Raw genomic sequence first — 26,362 nt, forward strand, 5'->3', positions numbered from 1 at the left:
GTCCTACCTGCAACCCCTGAATGCTCTTTGTGTCACCCATTGAACTCTGTTTGTCCAAGATGAGGTACAACATCTATGATTATTTAATTTTAATAGAATTAACACTAATACAGAGACCTTAATCCCTGAGGTCTATATTTTCCTATATTTACCAGTCTCTGTTTCAAGTTATGGTTGGAGTCTCTCTTTAAATGGTTTGCCAGTGTCAGTGAGTTCAGATTGGGGTTTCTGAATCAGTTTCAGTCATTGTTTATTGGATCCATTATATAAATAAATCATGTCCTAGTGGGAGGGAAACATCACTGTGGTGTGCTCTTAATGGTCTCTTGCACCATCTTGTGGACAAACCATTCAGATTAGAAAAAGCACTTCTGCTTACCTTTGCTGTCCTCCATGAAGAAATGTTTAAAAACTCTGACATTTATTAAGTTTCTTAATCTGATTTATAAGGTCATCATGTGCCACTCTTTCAGCTTAATGTTAACCTCTGGCACTTACACTATGGTCAGTAAATGGACAGTGATTTAGGTGGATTGTGAGAAATTTGTGTGATTTTAAGATGAATAATTATCAAGCTTAAGCACATCACTGAACTGCACCGGTGGTATTCTGTGGTTAGAGGCAATGGACAGTAAAGTCTGTTCTCAATATTTAGAAAGATCAAAAGTATAGAACTGACAGCAAGCATGGCAACAGTAATTACATAAAATGACCAGCAGGTGTCGCACCACGGGGTTTTACCATTTAACTCAGAATGCTGGGTTGTTATTCGACACAACCCAGTGAGTGAAATTAACTCAATATTTCTGGTCTACATATTACCCATGCATTGGGTTATTCCCTGTCTTATTGCCTTGACACTTTCATATTTTGAAAAAATAATAATAACAATAAAAACAACGGTATTTTATACAGCATTATTGTTGTGTACTTAACAACTAAAACAATGTAAATTTATTTTTCTGCATTCTTTTGGTCTCTGCATTTTGTTAAGACTCAGCTATGTTGGACCCCACCTGTTAATTACACATCAGTCACTTAGTGTTGCAATATAACCTGTATTAGTTTCAAAAGTTTCAAAATGTAAAAAAACATGTGGGGTTGATTGCAAACATTGTATAAACATTTATAAAATATGGCCAAAATGCAAATATGTGAATATTTATATTCACAACTCAGTCTTTGTAAACTAAATTTCAGGGGTATTTTTGAAATAGTAGTTTATTATAATTTGTCTTGTGGGTCATTTACTTCCGTCCATAAACTAACACATAAAGTTGGAAAAGATTTGGATAGTCTCATAGTCTCGTGTTGCTTCATTTCATGTGAGAATTAACCTGTTTTTTTTTTTATTGAAAACAGAGCATGGATGTACATAAACAAAATACTCCTGTAAATATTTTTGACTGATTTCAATTTAGAGAACATGAAAAAAGTTCAAGAAAAATAATTCTGTGCAATGCTAATATTGCTAGTATTGAAATTATTTGAAATATGGGTTACGGTTTGTAGTTTAAAAACAACAGTCAGTTTATTTCAGCTATGGCTTACCTCACCAGATTCCCATTGTTTTTGGTTTTACAGTCTTTGAAAATACGGAAAGGCTCTATAGTAAGTGAACCTATTAGTTATAGCATGGTGCACAATCCCCTGAATCTTAATACCTGTTTAGCCACTAGATGGAGACATGATCCTGTACCTTTTTGGTTGTTGTCATGGTTACATTTGACAACCAATGGCACTCAGAAGAAAAATAATACCTGCTTCATAAATATGTCGCAGAAATTTTTTTTTTATCTTTGAACTAGAAGCCTATGGGCATTCCTGCCTAAACTGGCCTCACAGATAAAACTTAGCCTCTGTAATATTTTTTTCAGAGCCTGTGGTTTAGTAGAATGCCGCAGGCACCCTTTTTTTATACTAAGTCAGCTATGAATACGAGGACGAGGGTTGCAACTATTATATTCAGTATCAGTTGGTCATTTGTTCAACAAAATGTCAAAAAGATTGAAAAAGAAAGATTCTCCAAGCCCAAGGTGACATATTCAAACATCCCGTTTTGTCTAACCACCAGTTCAAAGGCCAAACATATATTTTACTATTTGTAACACAAAGAAAAGCATAAAGTCTTCGTTTGTGATTCACGTTTGTGAATCTGAAACAAGCACATTTATAATACAATATCAATTTATAATACGATATCCATAACAGAAGAATAAATAAATAAACACAAATGAATAAGATAGCTCAATATACATAACAGAAAGATAAACATCACTTACAGCTGGGAAGCATGTAAAGTAAACTCAGGCTCTGTTTGGGTCAGATGCTGTTGAAATTTTAAACTGGTTTTTCTAACGTGTCCGTGAAGAACACTACAACATCCATGAAGCACTGGATTAACAAAGGATAGCGCATGCGCGTTAACTACTCGAGTAAACCAATGACATCACGAGCTGCCCCGATCAACCAGTCGGTTGAATCATCTGCCTGTCGTCTGGATTCAGTGTTCTCTCTGTCGCTTCACTTTTACCTGATGAAGTTGTGGACACAGTTAATCAAAGAAATGTTCAACGGGACGAGGTAAGTAGTTTGTCTTTACAGAAAAACCTCTGCCATATCGGTTGAAACAATACCCGCGTGAGTAGCCACACCGGGCCGTTTGGTTGCGGTGTTGGTGGTGACCTCAGTACCGGTGAGGCCAGTCAACACTACAGCCATCGTTAACGTTAGCTGCGGCGAATTGTCTTTTCTTTAAGTTTCCGAGCCTCTTCGTAGAGCTTCAACTGATCTAAACCTAGTCCAGACAGGAGTCGGGTGACATTTGCATCTGTTTTGCAAATTGTTTTTGTTTTGTGAGCCCTGTCTGTGGGGGAAGTCGACTTGTCCAACAAGAGAACCGCACTGCCAGCGGCTTCCACTAAAGCTGAAACCCTTATGGGGAGAAATGTCTGAGCTGGGGTCCGGGGATCTCCAGGGTCTCCTGAAAGAATCCCAGTGGTCCCCCAGCTAATTGAGAAAATGTTCAAAGTCAGTGTAGGCTACACATGAGAGGAGTGTAAATGCTCTGAGAGTTATGTAAGTCAATACCAGGTCATATCTATTTTTATGTTTCTGAGATTCTTAGTTCTTTAGACTAAAATGTTACACAATGTGTAAAGTTGCACAAGCCAGTGTTGTTAATGTATATGAATGGATATAGGGTTAATGTTGGAATGGGAGCCAAATGGTAATTTCAGCAAATAACTGTTAGATTTAGTACCTGTAGTATAATCTGACCACTTCTATAGCTATTTAAACCAATACTGTCGAATGCATCTGCGATATTGTAATCTGTAGACACACAGACCCACAAAGGCTTGATCACCTTTACTTGCCTTTGCAGTTCAGAGTTCATCGTCTCCTCTCATGTCCCAGTACCATACCATTCTCACCCCACTACACCCTCACCACATACAGTTGCATGGCCCTCATAAAGGACCTAACTGCCACAATACTCTTGATAAAAGGACCCGCCTGCGGAGCTTTCAGACATATGATACTTCACCTGTTCTGAGTTAATATTCAATTGTATTGCTTTGCTGAGAAGTGGAGTGACTCACTTGTGAGGCCATGAACAGGTACAGGTCAGTCAGAGAGCACAACACAGAGATTATCCAAGTATAATCGTTCTAGTGGTTGGCCTATACACAGTTAGGTGCTTATCAGAAAAGGCTTGCATTCCCGAGAATTAAAATGCCCTAAATCACTGAGGGGCCTGTATGTGCATGTAATGGGCCGCTGCCTTGTGAGAGGGCTTACTGCTGTGGTGTGATCTGCAGGCATGTTTTCACTATAAACATGGGAGAAGCCGTACATGATGTGCCATGCTGTTATTTTGTCCACAGTGTTAATGCTCAGACAGGGAGTTGGCTGATTCAGATCAGCATCGACAGGTCCTGACATTTGAATTACGTGTCTTGTTTTTCTGAATAGGTGCACACTGCAGATGATTAGTCTGTGTTGTAACTGAGTGCTGTCCCAAGTTGCAGAGCCTGGCTTATACATATCCATAAACCAACATTATTGGCTCATGTTGACTTATAACAGACATATCAGTACAAGCCTGTATGTTTGGTTCTATATAGCTTGATAAAAGAATGATTATACTTTACCTGGTGTTTACCTGGTTGATAGCCTCAAGTCCTTATCATGACAGATGAACAAACACAATAGTCGGTGCAGTGCACAATACATGACGAATGAAAAATATTGTAATCCTGTTTTATTAGTGCTGGGTATTTATTATTTCTGCTTATTAGTTTCTGTTAGCTGCTATGCCAGTCACCTTTAGCAACCATAAGAACAGCAGGTGACAGATTATGGTGTCGCTTCCTCTGTACAAGCTGCAGCCTACAGCTACAGCAACTACTGTCTTGTTTTTGTTGGCACTGGTTGTTTGTTTTCAGAGACACGAACATGCTCTGTGCTGCTGAAGGAAACAAAAATGAACTAAAACTGTCCTTGGTGAAACTGACTGCAGCTTTGTGACTCAGTTTCAGTTGCCGCTAGTGGACAACCGGGACACACTTGTCACTTGTATCTTTTGAAATAAGCTGCTCTGTCCCTATGTTTTTCAGTGGTGGCCATTATCAACTCTGGCAGCAGGCTGAGCTTTAGTCATGTTCAGGAAAATGAATAAAATCCGACTTATCTTAGCTGAACTATTCCTGTAGTTCCACAGACATCAGAATATATGGGTGGATGGATATAGGAAACTGCTATAGCTGACTTTGAGAGAATTGGCAAGTATTTGATGGTAGATAAGATGGTAAGGTGTAAATCATCCATATAAACTGATGCATGAAAACTGGTCCTCTGTTCAGTTCTTGCTCCACAGAGCATCATCAAAGTTGCCAGTCCATAAACAGTGGCAGTGTAATGTACCTTCTCTTCTGTCCATCAGCACGCACAAACACTTCTTAGGTTCTCCAGGGGAACTGAGTTAATGAGCTGAGTGTTACGTTTCACAGGACTGGCAGTGTAGCGGGGGGGGGACCAGCCTCCCTGGTTGGCTCATATTAAACACTACAGAATGAAAGAGTAAACGACAGCACCAACAACAGGGGGGAGGTATAGACTAATTATTTTTTCAATGGTGGGTGTCATTTGGGAGTGGCTGCGACACAGCTGAGCCCCTAAGACCACCATATGTCAGTATGGATTTCTGGATGTTGTGGTGGCATTAATGTAAAGAGGCAGGTGCTGAACCACAGCCTTGTAATAATTACTGCTGTAAGAATAATAAAAATGTACATCCTAGGGCTCACAATTGTTATATGAGCTTTCATTTCAGCATCCTGACCCTTCTTAGGGATATAAATAATGTTGTTGCTGTAAAACATGCTCTGTTAAAATCTGTTTAACCAGTTGGCATGCATTGGATGTTATCTATCTGTCTATAATTACTTTAATTAAGCATTTGACAATTGCTACTGTTGGTTAAAGAATGGTTATAGTTTGAGAAGGTGGCAATTCCAGTTAGTATACATACCGTAGTTACTTGACTTGCATGTGTCACACCTTTATTCCCATTCTGTGCTCCCTCTTGCCAGTGTTAGGGCAATAAGATTATATAAATACTGTCAGACAATTGAAATATGTCTAGTATTAGTGATTTTTGCCATGCCATTTATACTGTGATATCTCCATACCTTTAATATCTCTGCATGTATGAGGCTGTTGTGGGCAGTACTGCAGTGCGTTATGGTGATGTCGGAAATTCATATGATTTTTAAATTTGACGATGTACCTCAGTTGTCAGGTATTTTACTGGATTAGCTAAAAACAGAAATTCCTGTCTCTCAATAGATTTTCCAGAAACTTAACTGTATCTCAAAATATATATTGTAATCACTACATTAAGGCTTCATCTAACAACTATTCTTAATTTTGATTAATTTCTTGATTTCCTCGATTAACTGAAATTTCCAGACCCTCACAGTTGAGTAAATAGTATAAAATAGTTGCTGCATATTGTAGATTGACTAATTTTTTCACTTCTACTCGATACACAATGAAGTACAAGAGGAAAGTGGTCCGTCTTAAATTTCATATTCTATTTGTTGTGTTTTATTTTATGAAGTGAACAAAAATGTGCCTGAATCGTTGGGGAAAGGTTCCCCATGTCAGTATCATTCTTGGTGGTTCTGCTTGTGTAAGAGCTTCATGTTCTCGGACGGAGCTCTCTCTATATGATGTGTAGTGGATCCTGTGGGATGAACTGTGAATCTGCAGCGCTCTGCTGGCCTGCCACAACAATACGCCTGTATGACTGTTTGAATGTGCCATTCTTTGTGCGGTGTGGTTCACTTGGGCCAGACAATGGCTTCATTTAGCATCCTTTCTCTATCGAGGCCTGCTCCGTCACCATGGCACCCCTACCATGCCACACCCTGCCCCCAGTCTGGCCCGGCTTTGCACTTGTCCTCACTGTTGGGACAGCTGGGCTTAGATAGCCATTGTTGGCCACACCCAAGATCCAACCTCACATTTTGTTGATTTGTGGCTGAGCTGGAAAACCTCTCAGCTCGTTACAGTTTTCATTTCTAAAAACCTGATTGTATAAACCCAAGACTCATCTAACCCCTAACCTTGAGCTAGATGGACATCTACTTAGGGATCCAACTTTTTCAGTCCTGATACCAATACCTAGGCTTTTTGTATCAGCCGATACAGAGCACTGATCCGATACAAGTGTTTAATGAATATGCTGTATGCTTCAGTGTGTGGAGGAGACTGGGATCATTCTTTTATGTGTTCGGTAACATCAGGCTTGACTTGAAAACAGCTTTACAGACTTTGTGAAACAAAATGTAACAAATGAATATATACGTTTACTGAAGAGTTTTTTTATTTTTAAAATAATAAATTATTGCACACCAGCAATTTCATAAGAAATCTTAAATCTTTGTATTAACAGGCATTACAATTCAAGCGTAAACTTTTTAATTCAGCAACAAATTGGTCAGGAATTAAAATTTTAGTAGAAAAACCATACAACCGTGTAAAATGAGAACAAGATGTAAACATTTAATCAATGTAATATCAATCAGAGCAAAATAAACGGGTCTTCTGGCACACTGCTGACGCATGATGTAGCACGTTAACATAAAAATAGAATTAAAAAGAATTTAATCAAATAAATCGGCCATAGTGTCAGGATACCTGATGCAGCCATTTGAGTCAGTATCGGACTGATGCCCGATATTTGTGAAATAAAACATAAGCCGTTAAGGTAAAGAACAGAGGTACGATTTCACAAAGGTAAGGCATTACATGTCATGTGGCTATTGTTTAGGAAAACGTATCATATCAGGATCTGGGTGGCTTCCCACCTGGGCTAAACAATTTAATGAGGTTAACCCTGGATCATAGCTGCTGATGTGGTGATTTATCTTTTCTTCTTCTTTTTTTTTTTTTTTTAACTTTTTTTCTTGAAAAGACTCTGTCATAACTCTGTCATAACTCTATGTCTTGTCTTTTCAGTTAGAACAGAAAAACATATGCTAAACATCTACGTTTGCAGATGAGTTTAGATACTCACCCAATGACTGCACACTGCTTGTCCCCTCTCAAGACCGTTGACTCTTGACCTCTCTGATTGTTCGGAGGTGAAAGAGCAGTGCACCCTGTTTCCAGCTCAGCCACTCAGTGGTGGGAGATTTTTAATTAATGGGCTTTAGGCTGACAGCTTTCAGACCCTTTGGTGAGTAATGGATCCTTCATGGCAAGTCGTTCACTTTTTCCCCAATTTTATTAGCAATAAAAAATGCATCACAGCTACTAGATTGGGCGAACTGGATCTATAACTATAAAAACTCATGGGGAAAACTCAAAATCACTGCAGATGTTTTGCATTGTCACCTTTTTATTTGCATTTTATACTAAAATTAATAAGAAAAGAAGAATAAAAATCTCTGTCACTTAGAGTTCAGAATAATTCCTAACATGCTTGCAGAAGTCAGCACATTAGCTTTCATCCACTGAAATCAGTGTGCATTAGTTGTGTTTGAGTGTGTTGAGCTGCGCAGTCATTGGTGCACAGACTTATCTCCGCAGAGCAGGCTCCCTCCAGAGAAACAAGCCTTGATCTGCAGTCTTGGTTCTATAACTAGAACTGGGTGACCTATGAAATTATTTTTTGGGCCGTTCTGAACTTGTTGCAGTTGTACCCTCGAGAGCACAGTACAAGCTGTGCTACTTCTAATTCCTGCCAAGATAGTTTCCTTTTCGAGGTTGTTTAAAGAGGTAAAGACTTTTTAATAATGATATATCTGTGTGCAAAAGGCAGCACCAAGTCACACAATTTTTTACCATTACTCTTTAGAAATTGCTCTTATTCATACAGATATTTTAAGCAGGAAATTGCCAAGAGACATCTCCTCTTACACATAATTAAATATATCGTAACAGAAGACAGAGCAATACATTTTTTTTGCACATAACATTTTTACTCAAAGCTAAAAAGAATAAGTCCTCTAACTGCTCCTAGTTCCAAAGAGTTTTAAATGCACCACAGACTCTTAATAAGCATTTCAGTTTTGGGAAATAGTCTTTCTTGGTTGAGTGCCTGTTATTTGGAGTGACATAATTGTCTCAGGCTGTTACATTATGACTTATGACAGAGGCTATATTTACACTTGCTTGCTTGGTTTTGTGTCTGACTGATGTCTTTTCGTCACGTGATTTTATTTCAGCTTGTGTATTTTTTAATTAATAGCCTTGCTTTGCTTTTTCCTGTTCGTAGTGGAGTCGGTTGTAGTTAACAAAGTTAGAAAGTGACTGTTCCTTCGCCAGACTGAGAAAATTGAGGCAAACCTCAGATTATCATGACAATGAGCATCAAAATTAATCACTTGTGTGCCTCCAGCCATAAGATGTGGAAAGAGTGTAGCCACGCTGCGGTTCAAACAAAGGGAGCATGTGGGTTCTGTCCTGTGTGTGTGTGTGTGTGTGTGTGTGTGTGTGTGTGTGTGTGTGGGGGAGTCCCATAACTGTGATGTTGGTTTGGGAGGCTAGGAGGGGGTTTTATGGGCCAGGAGGGATTCATGTTTCAGTCCTTGCTTGCTTCTATTCCCTTTGTGTAGGTCATATTATTAATGTCAATTCCCAAAGCAGACATGCTGGAAATCATAATTTTTGTTGAGTTTGCAGTTTTGGTGGGTCTGTGTGCCCTCAGTCTTATGTTTTTTTTTGTGTTTTTTTTTTATTTATTTAGTATTGTTGCAGGGGAGGCTCCAGCTGGTTGGATGCCAGCATTTTGTCTGACAGCAAATTCTGCACACCCATCGGTTCAGGCTGCTACTTGTAGTTATGGTAAGATCAGCTCAATCACTGTAAGATGATGCGTGTTCAACATATCAAAGTGAACCTTATCACGCTCACTATCGCACCTTCATTGCTCAGCCCGCATAACAGCAATTCAAGCGTAAATATTAGAGTTCAGAACATTTCCTATATGTCATATCTTATCAGGGCGCCTTTAGAATGAATCTCAAAATATAGAAAAGGCGACAGTATCTGGTGTGTTTTTTTTTTTTTTAAGGGTGCAGACTAGACTGATTTTGATCTCTTAATACCAAAATATAAAAATAGTTTTGACGTCTTTTGCTGCAGATCCAACCTGATGACCTGACAAATTGCAGGTTCAATTTTCTAATTTCAAGCTTCCAAGCATTTAAGATAACGATGCTTTTTAGGAATTCCATGTGGATTTGAAGAATATGCCGTGCATCCTGTTTGTTTGATTGATTTCTTCAACTGGAATAGGTCAGATGCCAACATGTTTCTTCCTCAGACACAAACCAGCGCACGTATAACAGGCATTGAAACAGCAGACAGATATCAGATTCAGCAGCAGACTGTGCCAGAGCACGGCATGCTTTATCCTGCTCTTAAAATGGTGCCCCCGCCCTTCAGAAAGCACGCTCAAGTTCTGACAAGTTGTTGAGCAAAAGAGCAGGGAAAGAAAAATATGTTTGGGCTACTTCTCTTATCTTTTTTGTAATTTTTGAATTGATCTTACTCAAAAATTCACAAGCTCACTGAGGAAAAAAGGGAAAAAGTTTAAGTCTTTGGAATCTGATCATGGATGGAGAGGACTACTTTGATTGGAGATAATCCTCTGCATAATTTATGGAAGTAAATGCATGCCCTGGTTTATCACTTTGCCTCTCCATGTCGTTTGCCATACCTCTTAAGCTCATTCATCATGTCACTGGTATTTTTACCATGGTAATGTAATTTCCCGTTAACTGTTTTGGCGTCTCTGGAGCCGGTAATGTCAGTCACGCACATTCTTATTGAATTTGTAGAATTCATGATTGTTTCAAAAAGCACATTTGCTTCTTTGTTGTTTCGTTGTCTAGCACATTGTGACTTCTTACAAATAATATCCATTAAAGCCTAGTGTAATGAATCGCAGCCTATACAGACTGGGACTGCTATCTTCATTCTGTCCTGAGGCAATATATTGATAAATGTTTTCTGTGTACCTGAAACACTGTCACTGTAGCCACCTACTTCACTCCAGCAGCTTAAGATGTCATGGTTTCCTTGGGCAGGGTTTTAGGTTGCTGCTACGATGAGCAGGTTCCCACAGTATAACTGTGTGATAACATTACTGTAGAGAAGCCGTCAAAACAGCCATGCAGTCAGACGAAACCAGCTGCGTCAACAGCTAAATGTTCCTTGGGAGTGATTGTATTTCAGCTTTTAGTGACGACCATTGTCCGTGTCCATATTTCTTTCTTCTCACAGTTATGCAACTTGTTATACTTTTACCGGTGTTGCGATTTATTGGTGAGCCATTAGAACAACTGCTTCATCTTTCACTGCTCTAACCCTTAAAATAAAGTGTTGTCCGGGGTGGTTTTACAATTTCATCTATGTGACTTTGGGGAAAATTACAGTGATATTACCAAATTATAAATAAATAATTACTCAAACACTAAACCCAGTGTTTCCATGTTGAAGTTTACTGCGACCCTGAACACAGTGTTGTTTGTGTCCCAGCAGTTTGCCTTGTGCAGTTGATAGCCGAGATGCCACAGGGCAGAGGCTGTCAGGTCGATCCTGTTAAACAGCAGGTGTCCTTGTTAACGTCCCCAAACATCCCTTTTCTGCTGTTTCTGTTTTGGTCTCATGTTTTCACTGCGCTGCCCAGTGCTTGGTTTGAGCTTCTCACCTATTTTTCCTGTTATTATTAATCTGTTTTGGCTTGTGTCTGGTCTCAAGTTGTTTTTTTTCCCCGCTGAGATTATGACACACTTAAGAGATAAGCAGCTTGTAACCCAGCCATCCAGCCATGCAAGATGGCCGTGTACTGCACGCTGGCTTGGTTTCACCTTAGACTTTGCCTCCGTGTCAGTCATGCTGGCCGTGAGCCAGTCTCACATCCATGTTGGCGGTCAAAGATGAGGCCGAGACCTCGGACCTTTTCTCATGGATTTAGTCTGGTGAACTAATTCGCAGAGAATCTGTGTGTCACATTAGCTAATATGCACACAGTGCTTTGAAGCTGTCTTCACCCTCAGAGCACACTGGATACTGATTGGATTATGTTGAGTTAACCTCACTCTATTTGATTTGTTTGTTTGTGTATATGCTACCTCTACTGTAACACTGCCTCCTTTTTCCTGTCTCTCTGCTCAAAACCTTAACCTCTGATTTCTCAGTGCAGTGAGTTTGGCCTACATCTGGAGGGATCAACAAGTTAAGCCACAGCCTTTTAACCCTCAAATTCTGTCAATCCATTACAAGCACGTTCACTGCAGCTGCAGCCACTGCATAATATTTTTGCAGCAGAGTCTTCCACTTCTTCCAGGAAGATCTTTCATCTTTGTAGCCCTAAATTCTCCAGGTTTCCCTGTGAATACAGAGGTTGATTTACAGTTTGTGGGTCAATGAGGTAGATAGAAATTTACAGTTTAGAAAGTACCCTACTTGTGTAGTTTATTAAAATGCAGAGTACTTTCTTTACACGTCAACTTTCAATTTTCTAACTGATTAGATAATGATTTTCAGTAAATAAATGTGAAATTAGTGGGTGTGTGATGCAGGATCAACACTTGAAAATAGTGTTAATATATGTTAACTGAAGAAAGAAATATACTTACACTAAGTATGTTTTCAATAGTTCCCAAAAAAACAAAAAAGGAGAGTTCCCATATCTTACATTGTTGCTGTGTTTTGACATCCAAAAGAAGTTTTGTGGTTTTGAGTACCAAAAAACCAACTCAATATTGTTTTACATCTCCTCTCTCACACTTCTCTCTGACTGACACATGGCCAGATGGCAGCCTACTGTAGCTTGGTAAAACTCCAGTAAATCCAAAAGGCGATGGTCAGTCAGCGCTGAAATGAGCCAAACAGACATTTTTCTGTCTTGTAGCTTGGTGCTCTGTTGTTATCAGTTAAAACAACAACAACAAAGGTTGGATGGTGGATGTGGGTGGACTGTGCTGGGAACCTGGCTGAGGGCGGTGACTTCATAAAATTACAGAAGTCCTGACATCCCGTTTTAAGGCACAGTGTCTGCAGGCTGTGTGCATTTCTCCACGGATTGAGCGTTTTGATACTTTCACAGTATTTATAAAGCACCTAGATCTGCTTTATGATCAAAAGAGACACTGAAATCTCACCCTCTACAATATGGGACCTTTTTTAAAGAAAAAATGTCACTTTCACTCTCAATTATCAGACATCTGTTCATAAGCAGATATTCAACAAAATCTCACTGATATGTGAAGGGAGTCTACTACAAATGTTAAACTTTGGAAAGCTCGTATGCTTGATCATGTTAGCACTTTTATTGGACTGCAGGAAATACAATCTAATTCTTTGAGATCATGTGAGATAATAGAAAACATCTTGTGGATACTCCAGCCGTGACATATAAACTGAAAAAGGTTAATGTAATTATCTCCCACCCGAAAGCTGGAGTTTGCCACATCTGGCCTTTTGTAAAAACACTTTATTCTTTTGCTGTTTTCTTTGACAAACTCTGCTGCTTTTACACCAGTGTATAAACTGTAAAGTGTTGTATCCTTACTTAGACTTTCTTGTCATGTTTGCAATTGCTTGGCTGCGTTGTAGAGATTAGTGGGTGCAGAAAGTCGTGCACCCCTTTTGGGATGGACCTTTCTATTCCAGAGGGTAATTACAAGCCTTCCAGAGGGTGGGTTAGAGACCAGTAGGACCCTTTTTAATCCTGGCATTTAATTTGTGATCATTAGGGTCTCATACAAGGGAAGGGCTGCAGGAGTGGAATTTATGGAAATAGCCCCACCCTGAATGAAACATATGTACAGTGTAGCCCTGTTGCCTTCCACCACATGATACAAGCCATAATATAACGTTCCCCCTTCACACATTCCTTCGCAGCAGAAACTGTTTTTTATTTAGGGGCTGTCAGCTATGATTCAGCTGAGAATATGCTTATCATTGGTGTGTAGCAGAACTCTCTGTTCATTTTTCACAAACTAGCCAAACTGAGATGCTTCACTCCAGGGCTTTCATTTCCACTGTGTCTACCCTGGCTCTTGTGCGTGCGGCTTTTCACTGACCCCGCGTTTCACACTGTAAGCTGAACGATTAACACAGAAGTATTTTTATTTCCTATATAACCAGCGAAACTCGGTCAATACGCTTGTCATCACAGCTGAACTTCTCAGGGTCATCTACAGTCTGCAGCCAATCGGTTTTCCACGCTTCCTTGTTTCATTGTCGATTTATTGCAAAGCTTGAGCAGCTTTTAACTTTTAACTTCATTTTTGTTTGTGAAATATCATATTCCAAATGCAATGTTTGGAGAGTAGCTGGGTTTATCGTTGTGATTGTCTAAAATGATTTTGTTTCTATTTATTTTTGTATTTTGCCTTGTGCTTTGTATGCTGTTAGGATTTCTTTGCATTTCCGCCTGCTTTCTAGGTCAATACATGACACAAAATCATCAAAGACAATACCAAACTAACAGAAAAATCTATTATTGTCTGTTTAAAACCAGATAGAAAAGGGTCAAGTTGAGTTTTGTCTGCCCTTACATGCTTAATAATTAACAGAAAAGCTCAGTAAAGAGAGAAAAGGTTCACACAAACACTTGTAGGCCTCAGTTTCTGTCAGAATAGTTGAAGCAGAGTATTTTTTTTTTACAGTTTAGCTACTTCTTACCTTCAAATGTTGAAATCCTCAACCTACCCCTGGAAGTAAGAGGTTGCCTGGTATTATGTCACTGTTCTGTTGCTTCTGCTGTGAAGGTCCTGAACGGTCTGCAGCTCACTTGAAAGAAACATTAGTGAGTGTCTAATGGAAAAGATATTCTAAAGATTGAGTGTTGGTGATCAGTATTTCATCCATGGTAGAATAAATCATTGTTAAAGCCCATTTTCTAGATGTCCCTCATCCAAAGCGTTCACTAGAGGTGACATTGTCCTCAAGAGAGACTTTAACACTCTCCAATACCACACAGAAATGCAGGACAATACCAAAGTTCATGACAAATGTCACCGTCCTCAGTGTCCCATACGTTTCCTGTTGTATGTACCTGGTGCCCTCGAGGTCACCAAAACAACAGTCCTGGCTTTCATCGACACGGATGATCCATCCCACCAGAACAGAAGCCCTCCATGGGAACAGGACCTGTCTGTTATTCCAGCTGCATGACATTCTTTTCAGAGGCAGTTACCCAGGACTGTACAGCTTCTACTGTTATCCATTCATGACTGCACCGGCGCGGCTCGCCATTGATGTCTGTAACACCAGTCCTGTAGATATAAAGCTTTTCACATAAGCCCAGTCTCTTGGATCAAGCTACAATGTAGCATCTGATATGGAAATGTAAAATCTAAGAGCGAAGTTGCAGTGCTTCACAGGATGAAGTACAATATCAGCTAGCAATAACGTGACTTGAAAGTAGTCCAGAAAATCTTAAAGCTGCAGGCAACTTTACACGTTGGCATCTCCAAATGGCAGCTGTTGGAAGACTTTGAAGTTTCAGAGATGTAGAAATCATTACATGTGGCTCAGTACATACAACATTTCTAATGCTGGATACAGCTATCTGAGAACTTGCTCTCAGCTGTTAAGGAAAAAGTTTGAATTCCCCTTTTAGGTTTGATTTGTGACTTCCATTTGGCAGAGAAGTTTGTGAGACTTGAATTGAATAAATCCATTGTCTCAGTCACAGTCTCAGTTACAGGCCATGTGATACTGTGTTTCTGCCACATTTTCCTATTGCGCTGATTGGACACTGCTGTGTTGAGTAACATAATATACAACAAAAGCACTCTGACGTCTTGTTACTGTAATACCCGTCGTCAACACTTGACTCACTTCTAACGAACAAGAAAATGATGACTGATAGGCTCGATGGCACTTATTTTGTCAACACCTGCACGGAAACCTGCAGGGCCTGAATCAGGTAGATGACTTCTGTTCTCGGATGAGAATATGTCTGATTTTCTCACTTCCTGTGTGAACAGGGAGGGACAAAATAGTAATTAGTGTTTCCGCAGCAGGGCCAAAGCCCAGGGAAGATTAAGCAAATTAGTCTGCTGACGTATCAAAAGCACGGTGGTCGCCTGTCTTGTCATCTGTACGCATGACGATACAAAAATGGACAACAAACCCTGGACTTTGTCGTTGGCATGTTGGTCTTAAAATCTCTTGGGCTGCTCCCTCCTTATTGTTGGCCACAGAATACAAGCAAAACAGCTTGTTGCCGTTTCCCCTTTTTAAAAATGCCGGGTGTATAACAATGATGCTGCAGACATCAGCATACTTGACCAATCAGTGATGTTCAGCACTGCAAGCCCCTCCCTCACAGACCCTGGTTCCCCTGGAGGGAAACAGCAGGTTTTTTTTGTTTGTTTTTTTTTTTTTTTAGATGAATTATCCTTGTGTGTTTCAATAACAACATTTTGTTTTTGTTTTGGATGTTTACATTATTAATGTTTCATGTGGTAGTAGAAATCATCATAGATTATTAATGCTTGAAAGAAGTTACACTGTATTTAAAACAATGCTCAGATAAAATGCTGCATGTTTGAATTTCACAACAAAATATAAGATAAAAGGAAGAATAGAAGGTCTGACTCTGTTACTGTCAGAATTAATCAAAAAATGTTAGGAGAAGTCATATAATGGGATCTTCTGTTAAGACAATAGCCTTTTGTGACTTCACTTATGCACTTGGTTACTTGGAAAACACAAGAAATGAAGGACCTGGTCTGACCTGACTGAAATAATTCTATCATTATTACATTACTGGTTTTCATGAGAAGTCTTGCAGCAACAGGCTAAACTAACTTGATGAGCTTCCTGCATGGAAAACTAAATTCCCTAAACATTTTCATTACATTGGTGTTTATTCAGTCTAAAAATGTCACAATGTTGAAAAGTAGGAATGTTTTATAGATCCTGGATGCTGTGAGCCAGTACTTAGCTGAGATGCAGGAGTGACGCTTGCGCTGTAAATCATGTGGGAGTGTCTGGGATTGTTTAGATTAAAATCCCCTGGATATTTTGTCATAGCCAAACTGTAAGGAAGATTACTGCTTAATGTTATGAGTCGCTTGGGCTGACAGTATTTTATTATGTACAGGAGGAGTTTAAGGTACATGATTTGACGTAGTTTTCATACCTTCATGGATGTTTCCCACCTCACTTCGTTGCCTCAGTATCCCTGTCACACTTTCACTACCTCCCATTGCTCTGTCCTACCACATCCACATTTACATGTTTTATACCTTTGCTTTATTTCCCTCCTGCAGCTCTCCAAACAAACCCTCTCCAAACAAACCCTAAACAAGTTGTCCAAAGCCAGTGTAGGGGGGGAGGGGGGGAGCTGGGCGGCGGCCACGGCTCGGCTGCATCCTATTAGGACTGGGAGTGTTGAAAAGGGGTGTGGCCTGGAGCCAGTAACATCTGTGCCTGTCCCCTCTGCCCCCACGGCATTCTGCAGAGAAAGGCAGAGAGAAGGAGGTTAGGGAGGGAGTGGATACGCCAAGGAGAGGTACTTGCCGGCCAGCTGGCTTTGCAAGATTTCAAACAACAGCTCATGCTGTATGGCCAGTTTATCCCTTGTTTGCCCCCCCTCCCCCCCTCCCCCCCACCACCAGACTATAACAGCCTCTATCTAACTGGGATTTTCCTCTCGGCTGATATTGACAGCCTCTGTGATTCAGGGTGCTTATTAGCCGCTCCAACACCCGAGCAGACGACTCTGAACCTGCGTGGATTATATACCTTGCACAGGAAATGCTGTGCTGCGTGCTGTGTACAAGCATCGTTTTTTTTTCTGTGGAGAGTGCAGAAAGCTTGCAGTGAGTTGAGGATATAAAGGGAATGCTCAGAGCACAACAGAGGCGAGCTCACTCCTGGACAGGGTAAGACGAGCTCAATGAATCTTCCTGTTGTAGCCTGTAATCAAATGAGTGCAAGAAAAAGGAGTGCAGGAGCCGGCTATCTGCTGACTGGAATGCGTGTGTGTGTGTGTGTAATGTATGTGGCTGGCAGATAGTCCGAGGCTATCATATCAGTCTGTCTGTGTGTGTTTGAATGAGGGGAGTTTAGGCTGATGGTTTGCTTTATCATGCCCCAGGATACAGGCTGGATTCCTCTCACCAAGACATAGGTGATTGTGTCATGTCTGTCTAATTAGGAGGTGTTGGTGTGGAAAACGGTGTTGCCGTAGTAACCGTGGGGGAGGGGAGGATGACAGGGTGCTCCGACCGGGCCCAGGGGCTGATTTCGTGGTGAGAGAGTTGTCCTCTGTATGCGGGGAATGCCCCATAATGACAAGGCTGGTCTGGAGATAGGGTGAGGTGGTGGTAGAAATATGCCTTCACACACACAGACACACACACACACACACACACACAGAGGCTACAGGCTTCTACCTCCCACCAGCTTCTCTCTGTGGTTTGGCGAACGCAGCCCGTTATCAGTGTCAAGTGAGTGTGAGAGAGAGAGGATGGCATACTTTTTTCCATGATGGGGGTGGAGTGCAGATTATCAGGTCATTGAAAAGGAAAGTCACCTTGAGCAAAGGAGGGTCCGCTCATTCTCCCCGCTCATTTCCTGTCATTGCCCATCCTTCTCAGGTTCCACTCTCACTTCCTCAGCTTCTCTCGAGAGGCCGTGTATAGTCTACATCGCATGTAAATACTATACAGGCCGATGTTCCGAAGGACAGACAGCTTTGTAATTCTGCAGGATTTCATGGTGGCTCTGAGTGATGGCAAACTAGATTTCACCCTGTAATCCTTAATGGTTTTGTTATTTGTTTTTGTCTGCTGAATTAGAGAGACAATCCTATTTTCTCCCCTATAAACATCCAGAGCAGATTAAAAAGGAGGGTAATGTGCGGTGGAAAGGGCTTACATTAAATCACCCACCCACCCAGCTTGCACCGGTCACCCACCACTCTGGTTACCATAGCAACTGAGGAAGAGGTAGGGATTTTTTTTAAAGGACAGGCTGCAGCTCAGGGTATCCTGGACGAGATTACAGCGCTCTCCACACCCTATTACTGACGATCTGAGAGGTTGCCTGTTCTTCTGCTCAGAAATACATTTGTGACTAATATTAGACTCTACCCAGCTGTGGTGCAGATAATGTTTACTCTTCCCTCTGCCACACAGAGGGAGATCGTGATGACAACTCTTAGTGATGGTTTCAGTCGTTCAGTTGTTTCTGTATTTAATGTTGATAAAAGTGCAGACATAGCCCAGAGCTCACTAATTCGATGATGATACCAATTCTCCTCTCTTTCTGCTGATAAGCAAGGGCTTATTGATCCTCTAGTTGAGTGGCTCCCAAACTGTCAGACGAATCCATGCAGCCCTAGCAGACGAGCTAAAGTGCTCCCTCATCGACACCACCCATCATGTTTCAAATGGATGTTATTGATTATATTAGAGGATATTTTTATATATTTTTTATACTTTCCAACTCTCAATATTAATTGAATTTGGTAATGTTTGCATTCATTAATCTACCACCGAGCGTTGCAGAAGTGGATGTTTCAAGCATTTACCCAGTACTTTTAGCTAACTATTTCAACCATGTTTTCATTACTTTGTTGTGTTTCAGCCGACACAAAATGCGGATAACATTTTTTAATGAAATTGTAATTTCTGTTTTTAAAATTCCTTGAGCTACGCCACATTTTTTCCACGTAACTCAGGGTTGCTCATACTTCCCTCAAAGGCAGAAGTACGAGCAACCTGGTTTGGGAATCGCTGCTGTAGTTGAGTCTGCGTTGACTACAACTAAATGCTCTCAGTAGGACTTTCTTCAGATTACCATAGTGTGCTTTCCTGGTTGTGTAGTGCTAGATACAATCACAGTGGTCCAACTGACAATCCATTTAATACCCTTCTCTCACAATAAAGTGAAGTTCCTGGATAATCCAATCTTAATGACAATGCACAGCATTTTCCCACCATCTGCTCACAGCATAATATGTTTTAGTTCATTAAATTGAAGACATTATAGTGCACTTGTGAGGAGCTGCACATGAAGAACATCCAAGACATAGTGGGCAAAAATCCGAATGGAAAATTAATATACCTGGGGGAAAAATAGTCTTGTATTTTATAACCCACACTTGAACCTGCATGACAAATACAGATCAAATGTCAACATCTATGCTGTGTGTTAAATATTTTTATTTCAGATTTTTGTTCAGATTTTTCATATTTAGGAAGCAGCATGATAAAGGCCACTTGTGTTTTATGTGCTATTTTTAAACTAAACTGTTCTTTTTTTTTTTTTTTTTTTTTTTATTTTTTTTTTTTTTTGGAATTTAGCCAACAAACTGAACCCAGATGAATAAGCAGAAAGCCTGGCAAAGGATATTGTCGCATGTTTGAGTAGTTTCCTTCTTTGCCCCAAGTCTAACCTCCACTTGAAGGGTTGACCCGAGGAAGAATGCTAACATGTTAAGAGTGGGGGGTTGGAGAGTCTGTCTGTAGAACGGGTTTGACAACCTTGCCTGGAAAGAGCAGCAGCCTTTTAACCTGCTTTTTAATCTCTGTCCTCCCTACATTTCAGCCGCACACTCCCCAGTCCTAAATGGACATTTTTTGCTTTGTGCTATAATTCATTTTTGTAAGACTTGACTTGAAGAAATGACACCTATTTCTCTTAAGGTGTGGAACTGTTCATTGTTTTTTAAGATAACATTTAGTCTTGTAGCTTCCAAAAACTAGGGAAACTTAGGGAACAAGGTGATTGTGAATTCATTTGGGAGACCATGCAGATTTGTTCAAAGCATCTGGGAAGTTTCTCTATGGATCATAGGTACAGTTTCTAGTTCTGTGCAAAACATGCTACTCTAATACACAGCTCATTAAAGTGCTAAAGTCAAAACAAACATATGGTGAGCCTGCCATTAAATGGACAATTTCCAGGCTTTTAAATCATTGCGGTTTCTTTTAAGGGGAAAAAGCTTGTAAAAAGCTGGAAGGTACCACAAATTAGATTCACCAGTGATTGAATCTTTCCTAAGCAACACAACAATTTTACTGACAAACATCTATCAGCACTGCATTTGCACAACCCGTTGTTCATGAAGTGATGCAGTGACCTCCTAGACTAAACATGTCAACAGTTCAGATTATCATAGAATCTGCTGATCAAACATCCAGCATAGCATGAGAAGTGAACACAGTGACTTAGTCATCTTGTATCACATCCTCTATCTTTCTTCTGGTCCTGTTTTATGTAAATTTTTTGACCAGATCATTAACTTTGACTATTGAAAACAGGTGTTGCTAGAGATACAAAGACTGCTCTTGAATTAATCTGAGTCATCACAGACTGTGACCATGATACTGTTTCCAGATGAAACGTGTGAAGACCATGAGGAAAACGATTAGATTAGCTCTGTGTGACATGGTTTACAGAGTTCTTGTTTGGCTGAACCACAACGGTGGTGCCAGACCTTTAAAACGTGAATGTCACTGACTGACTGAGTGATAGGGTTATGATTTGTTTTTTTTTGATTATGATGATTTTGCGCAAATGAGCAGTGTTGAGAACTTTGTCACTAGATTAACTGACTTTTCCTCTTATGTGACTTTTTTTTGGTCCGAAAAAGCACCTAGCTACAAATCTAGCGACTCTTTGGATAAACCTTAGCTACTTTCCGTGGAAGAGAGTTGACAGAGGTCAGACTGTCTCTCCACAGGCACACCCCTCTATGCTGACCGCACGGCAGCTGACGTGAATGAGCTGAAACATTTTTCATAGTAGTCAGTTGTCATAATGATCTGGAAATTGGGCATAGCATCAAAATGCAGTGTTTATGAGCAGCAAACAGACTAGATGTGCCCAAAAGAGATGTTTGTTTTGTCCGACTACATGTGAGAAACCCAAAGGTTATCACTTTAAAATGATGCATAACAGACACAAACAACAAATCCTTGCATTCAAGAAGCTGGGACCAGAACGTTTTGCTTTTTAGTTTGATAAATGACTTAAACAATTAATCAAGTCTTCAATTAGTTGTTGATTATCACAGACTAAAAACAATAGAGGAACTTTTGACTTAAAGTTGAAAAAGTTCACATTTATTTTAAACATCTTATTTATTTTTTGTTAAATTGCACAGGCAGTAATAATACTGGTTGAGCAAAGATGTAGTAGAAACAGCAGCAGCGCCCTGTTGTTTCGAATCAACACATATATCAACCCGCACACAGACATACTGTATGTCATCGTAAAAACTGGAAAAACCACACCAAAAGAATCACTACATCCCAACATATGTAATTCTATTCATAACAGTCACAGCTCAGACAAACTTGTGACAGTCAACAGTCACTACTTCAGAGTCCCACATGATCTGAACTTTTTTAACCCTTAGCCATGTGTGTAAAATGTGTCAGCTGGTGGAAGAAATGCTTCCTTTGTCTATCTGCTGCCCCTTTCTCTGCGCGCTCTCTGTGTCTCTGTATGTTAATCCTGTAATCTGAGAGCCACTTCAGCACTACTCCCTCAACCATGTGACAATAATGCTCCGGGGCCGATGCCTTTGTCATATCTTGACATGTAATCCTGTAATGTAAAGGCACATGAGCACACACACATCAGAGCCGAACAGCTCTGCTACTGTGACACTGCTGCTTTCACACTGAGGACAGTTTTGACGGGTCTCTGTTTTTTTGAACTGGCCTCAGCTGAGAAATGAGGATTTTAATCTCCTCTTAACCTGCCAGTCTAGCATTTCTATCATGGCCTAGTTATTTTCTGATGTGTGTCCAAGTCTGCATGTGTTTACTCATTATGTACTTTGGGTGCTATTAAGTAATTGGCAGAATGAGCACTATGCATGCTATCCAGCTGTGCAAGACAATTGGGCACCACTGTGCCATTTGTACCATAGCTAAACCAGAGACAATTTGACAATTTCAAACACCATGTTTAACATGAAAACAATTGCCAAATAGCTACCAGTTTTTGGGATTATTATTATTATTATTATTATTATTATTAATAGATCAGTTCACTGTCAGTTAGCAGTTACGAATGTTCACTTAGTTTGACCTAAAGCATGAAAGTAGAGATTTATGTTTTTCTTAATATACATACTACAGCTGCATTGAGAAATGGAGATTGTTTTATTACTTTTGTTTGTTGTTATTGTTGCATAGTTTGTGCTTATGAACTAATGCTCCTCTTGACTCAAAACTGTTTTGAATTTCACAAATTAAGCAAGCACTCAATGTCCAAATCTGGGTTTGTGGTTGAGTTTCAGCTGGTCAGCTCAGGCTCAGGCTATGTGTTTTGATGGACGGACTACCAATAGTCTTCACAGTGTGACTCCTGAGCCTTTTGTTTGCAGCTGTCCAAATTGATCCAAAATAAATTACCAAGTGCAGTGCACAACAGTTGTGGGGGTTTCCAAAACTCCATAAGCCTCTTGAATGAAGCACATAGGAATCCTCAAACCATGAACTGTGTCTCTAGTGGCTTTTTAAAAATATATGCACACTTTTGTGTGTAATAATTTTCAGTTTTTTGTACGTGTGAGAAATAATGTGTAATGGAATAGTATGAAACAACGCTACCCACAATGTCCAGTTGCTTTGCATTGAAAAATACTGTGATGACATGATCATCAAATCGCAAGTCTGATCCATCCCAAATCCTAAATCAGAAAAGAAGATTAAACTTCCGTGCACCAAATGCCTTTCTGCTCCGCCTATAACACAGCTGCAGCTATACACTGTATACTGAAGCAGTCAGTTAACAGTGGTTACAGTGATTTTTTTTCTTCATCACAGTTAAAGCATCTCATGAAATGCTTGTTTCTTTTAGTTTTTGGATGTGACAGAATATATTACCTTGGTTTATCTTGGCTGCGGTTGATAGAAAATGAAAATATATCGCAGAAAAAAATATATTGCAATGTCAGTTTTTTACAATATGGTGCAGCCCTATTAGTGCCATAATACTCTATTGATTCCATTTCCTAAGAGAAATTTGATTTTCATTCTCTCCCTCCACACAGAGGTCAGAAGGTCAGGGTCAAGCAGAGCAGTGTCTAAATATCCACATCCTCATTCAAAGGTCCCCCCATTGTCTTTGGCTCTAGTATTTCTCTGCTCAATTAGAAACATGGCAGAAGTGCTCAGCTGTATCTTCTCCCAACCAACATTAGAGGGTGGCCGGTGATATGGGCAGCCATTAGTGGCTGTATATTTCAAAAAAAATTAAAAGTAAAGCACACTTCAGAGCCAGAAACTGCTGAGAGATGCCAGCTGGTGCAGATGAAGGTATTTCACACATCTGTTTTCAATACTCTACTGTCCACTGTGTTCTCTCTCCAAGGTTGAATTCCTGCTACAAGTCAGGCACATGTCGGGTTATTAGCATCAGCCTAAAGTTGACCTGTTAGTATTTATAAATTAAACACAAACCTACCTATTCATGATGGCAATTATTTAATGACAGACTACATAATTAGATTTTATGTATTCAAGTGGGTTTAATTTTTAATAAAAGCTGCTTTTTGGTTTAAATGAGTAGTTTGAACACTTGCAAATATTCATCACTTTAACCTTATTACCCATTTTTAAGTGTTTGGATACCAACAGCTCAAATTTCACTCCACAAGGCCACCACAGTGATCAATTATCAGGCAATTATAGATTATAAATCTATCCTGCAGTGTTTCCATTTCACAGTGTACTGTCTATGCTGAAATAACATTCAGCGAAGAATTAAAATAACTGAATAGGAGAGGAGGTTGAGTAAAACAGACAGAACAAAATGAAAGAAAAGGAAAAGAGACCTTGGCAAAGAGGAGGAGACAGCTTGATGAAAAGTGTCAGGTCATCTTTGAATTCTTGCTCTCTGTTCATTCTTCTCTTCATTCCTCTTTGCACATGTTTAGTAACGTGAGCGTCTCTCTGTGTTTAGCTGAGATGCGACTTCTGCCTTTTCTCCAGCAGACCTGACAGTTGAGCAGGTCTTAATGGAGAGGTCTTAGTGGAGGCACCATGCACGGGCTCACACTCACTTTACAAACACTTGGATTCTTTTTACAGTCTGGACTCATGCCAGGTCATCCACCAAACCACATGGTCAAGAAAAACAACAAGGCTATCCAAGGATAGAAATCTCCCTCAGACAAAGGGAGAAGTGTTTGTATGAATATGGGTGGGCGGGTTTAATTATTGGATGTGTATGAATGAAAAAGTACAAAACAATCTGCCAAAAGAAGCTGCTTTGTACTGTAAGCAGGAGCCTACAAAAAGTCATGATGTTTTCCTCTGCAGTCCAAGAGTCTATTTATGTCAGTATAAACAGTATTTGTCTAGATTATGTGGAAAGTGCAGCTGTTACATATCATCATCATCATTTTACAATCTGTTAACATTTCAGACATGGCTAATACAAAGATAATTCCCGGCATAACCATTGATTCTTCTAGCTTTTACTGCTTAGACAGATAGGGGACTGTTTGACAGGCTTAGTTGTACATGCATGAACTGCATAGAGGTAGTCTGTGTTGTCTCTCAGTTCGAGCAGGTGACAGTGGAAGGTGTTGTTGTGTAGGTGTTGTTCAGGGTCACAAGGCTCACCTGGCTATGAGAGGAATGTCCTCTTGTTCCAACAGGCCTCTGTTATGTTGGCAACCTTGACCGTCTGACAGACAACCTCCGGTTATTATCACAGCACTCAGGGTCTCACGGGTTAACAGTTACAGCACTAACACAAAGTCTTCACATTGACACAGCCTGCATGTTCAAACCTTAAACCTTCCCTGTCTGTTTGCCCTTGTGGTGTGTGTCTTTGTACCCTCCCCACATGGCCGAGCTGTGGCACATCCACGGGTTCCTGCAGCTGGATGGGGACCAACACGGTCCCGCTCTGGCTCAGGGGTTTATACAAAGTTTACAGCTCGCTTTAGCTAATGGAAAAGATGGGTAGTTTTGTGGACTAATATGGTCAAAGAGGGCTTTGAATTGCTTCTTCCCTTCATACTAGAATAGATGGTGAGCGTGAAGCCAAGCGGCTGCTGCTGAGGCCTGTGGTAGTCTATTTGGAAAAGTCAAGGATGTGTCAAAATAAATACACCGTGTGTGTTCATGAGTGAGCTGCTGTGTACTTTACCCCACATTTGGCCATTTGCCCACAGGCACCTTGTCTGTGTAGTACACACTACGCTTTTTCATTCACTGGACATTGTATATGTTTGTACATTTACTGACTTTATTTAGAGAAGAATTGTTTTGGTAATGATTTAAATTTGGCCTTTTGTTAGTTTTGTTTGACAGTTTGGCCAGTTATTGCTAGTTTGTTAGCCACCAAGAGCAGCAATTCATTAGTAGAGTTTACCTTGGAATAAAATATTAAATTGTTAAATGGTATTTTGTCTTTGTGATTTGATTATATTCTTTTTAGCAAGATTTGCTTCTTTTGTTTTTGTTAGCATTGGTATATTAAAGCAGACACGTATAAAACAAAGATTAAAACATGTAAATGTAAAAAGTTGCTGGATAGAGGAAACACAGATGTACCCAAAAAGTGATTAAAATAGGACAGTGATGGCATCAGGCTTTATTTGTGTAGACCACAAAATGTACTTTTTATAAGCTGACTCTATTTAGACAAAGTTGCCATAGGAAATGTCCTCACTTTTCCTTTTGGAAAGAGATAACTTTAGCTGTCGTCTGTTGCCTCAGCCCACTGAGCATAGAGAAGATGAGGGACGTGACCTGACCAGGTTGAATTTAGAAATGCATTATTCGGCACATGATGCATTCTGTCCGGGCGAAGCCTCTGACTTATAGGAAATCACTGGGAA

General features: G+C 40.1%; 1 protein-coding gene across 4 annotated transcripts in view; it reads left to right on the forward strand.

The window, feature by feature from the left end:
- Nucleotides 1-2,470: 2,470 nt before the first annotated feature.
- LOC111240465 (disheveled-associated activator of morphogenesis 1-like) overlaps nt 2,471-26,362 on the forward strand; it is a 51,837-nt gene continuing 27,945 nt past the window's right edge. For 2 of the 4 annotated variants that reach the window (XM_022770487.1, XM_022770491.1), the window contains exon 1: nt 2,471-2,583. The gene's annotated coding sequence lies outside the window, so the exon portion shown is untranslated. Of the gene's footprint in view, nt 2,584-9,332; nt 9,358-17,257; nt 17,427-26,362 lie in introns of those variants that run through there. The other 2 variants (XM_022770490.1, XM_022770488.1) reach the window with 2 other exon arrangements.

The sequence above is a fragment of the Seriola dumerili genome, unplaced genomic scaffold (assembly GCF_002260705.1).
Source record: "Seriola dumerili isolate Sdu_G_001 unplaced genomic scaffold, Sdu_1.0 BDQW01000025.1, whole genome shotgun sequence".
NCBI lineage: Eukaryota > Metazoa > Chordata > Actinopteri > Carangiformes > Carangidae > Seriola > Seriola dumerili.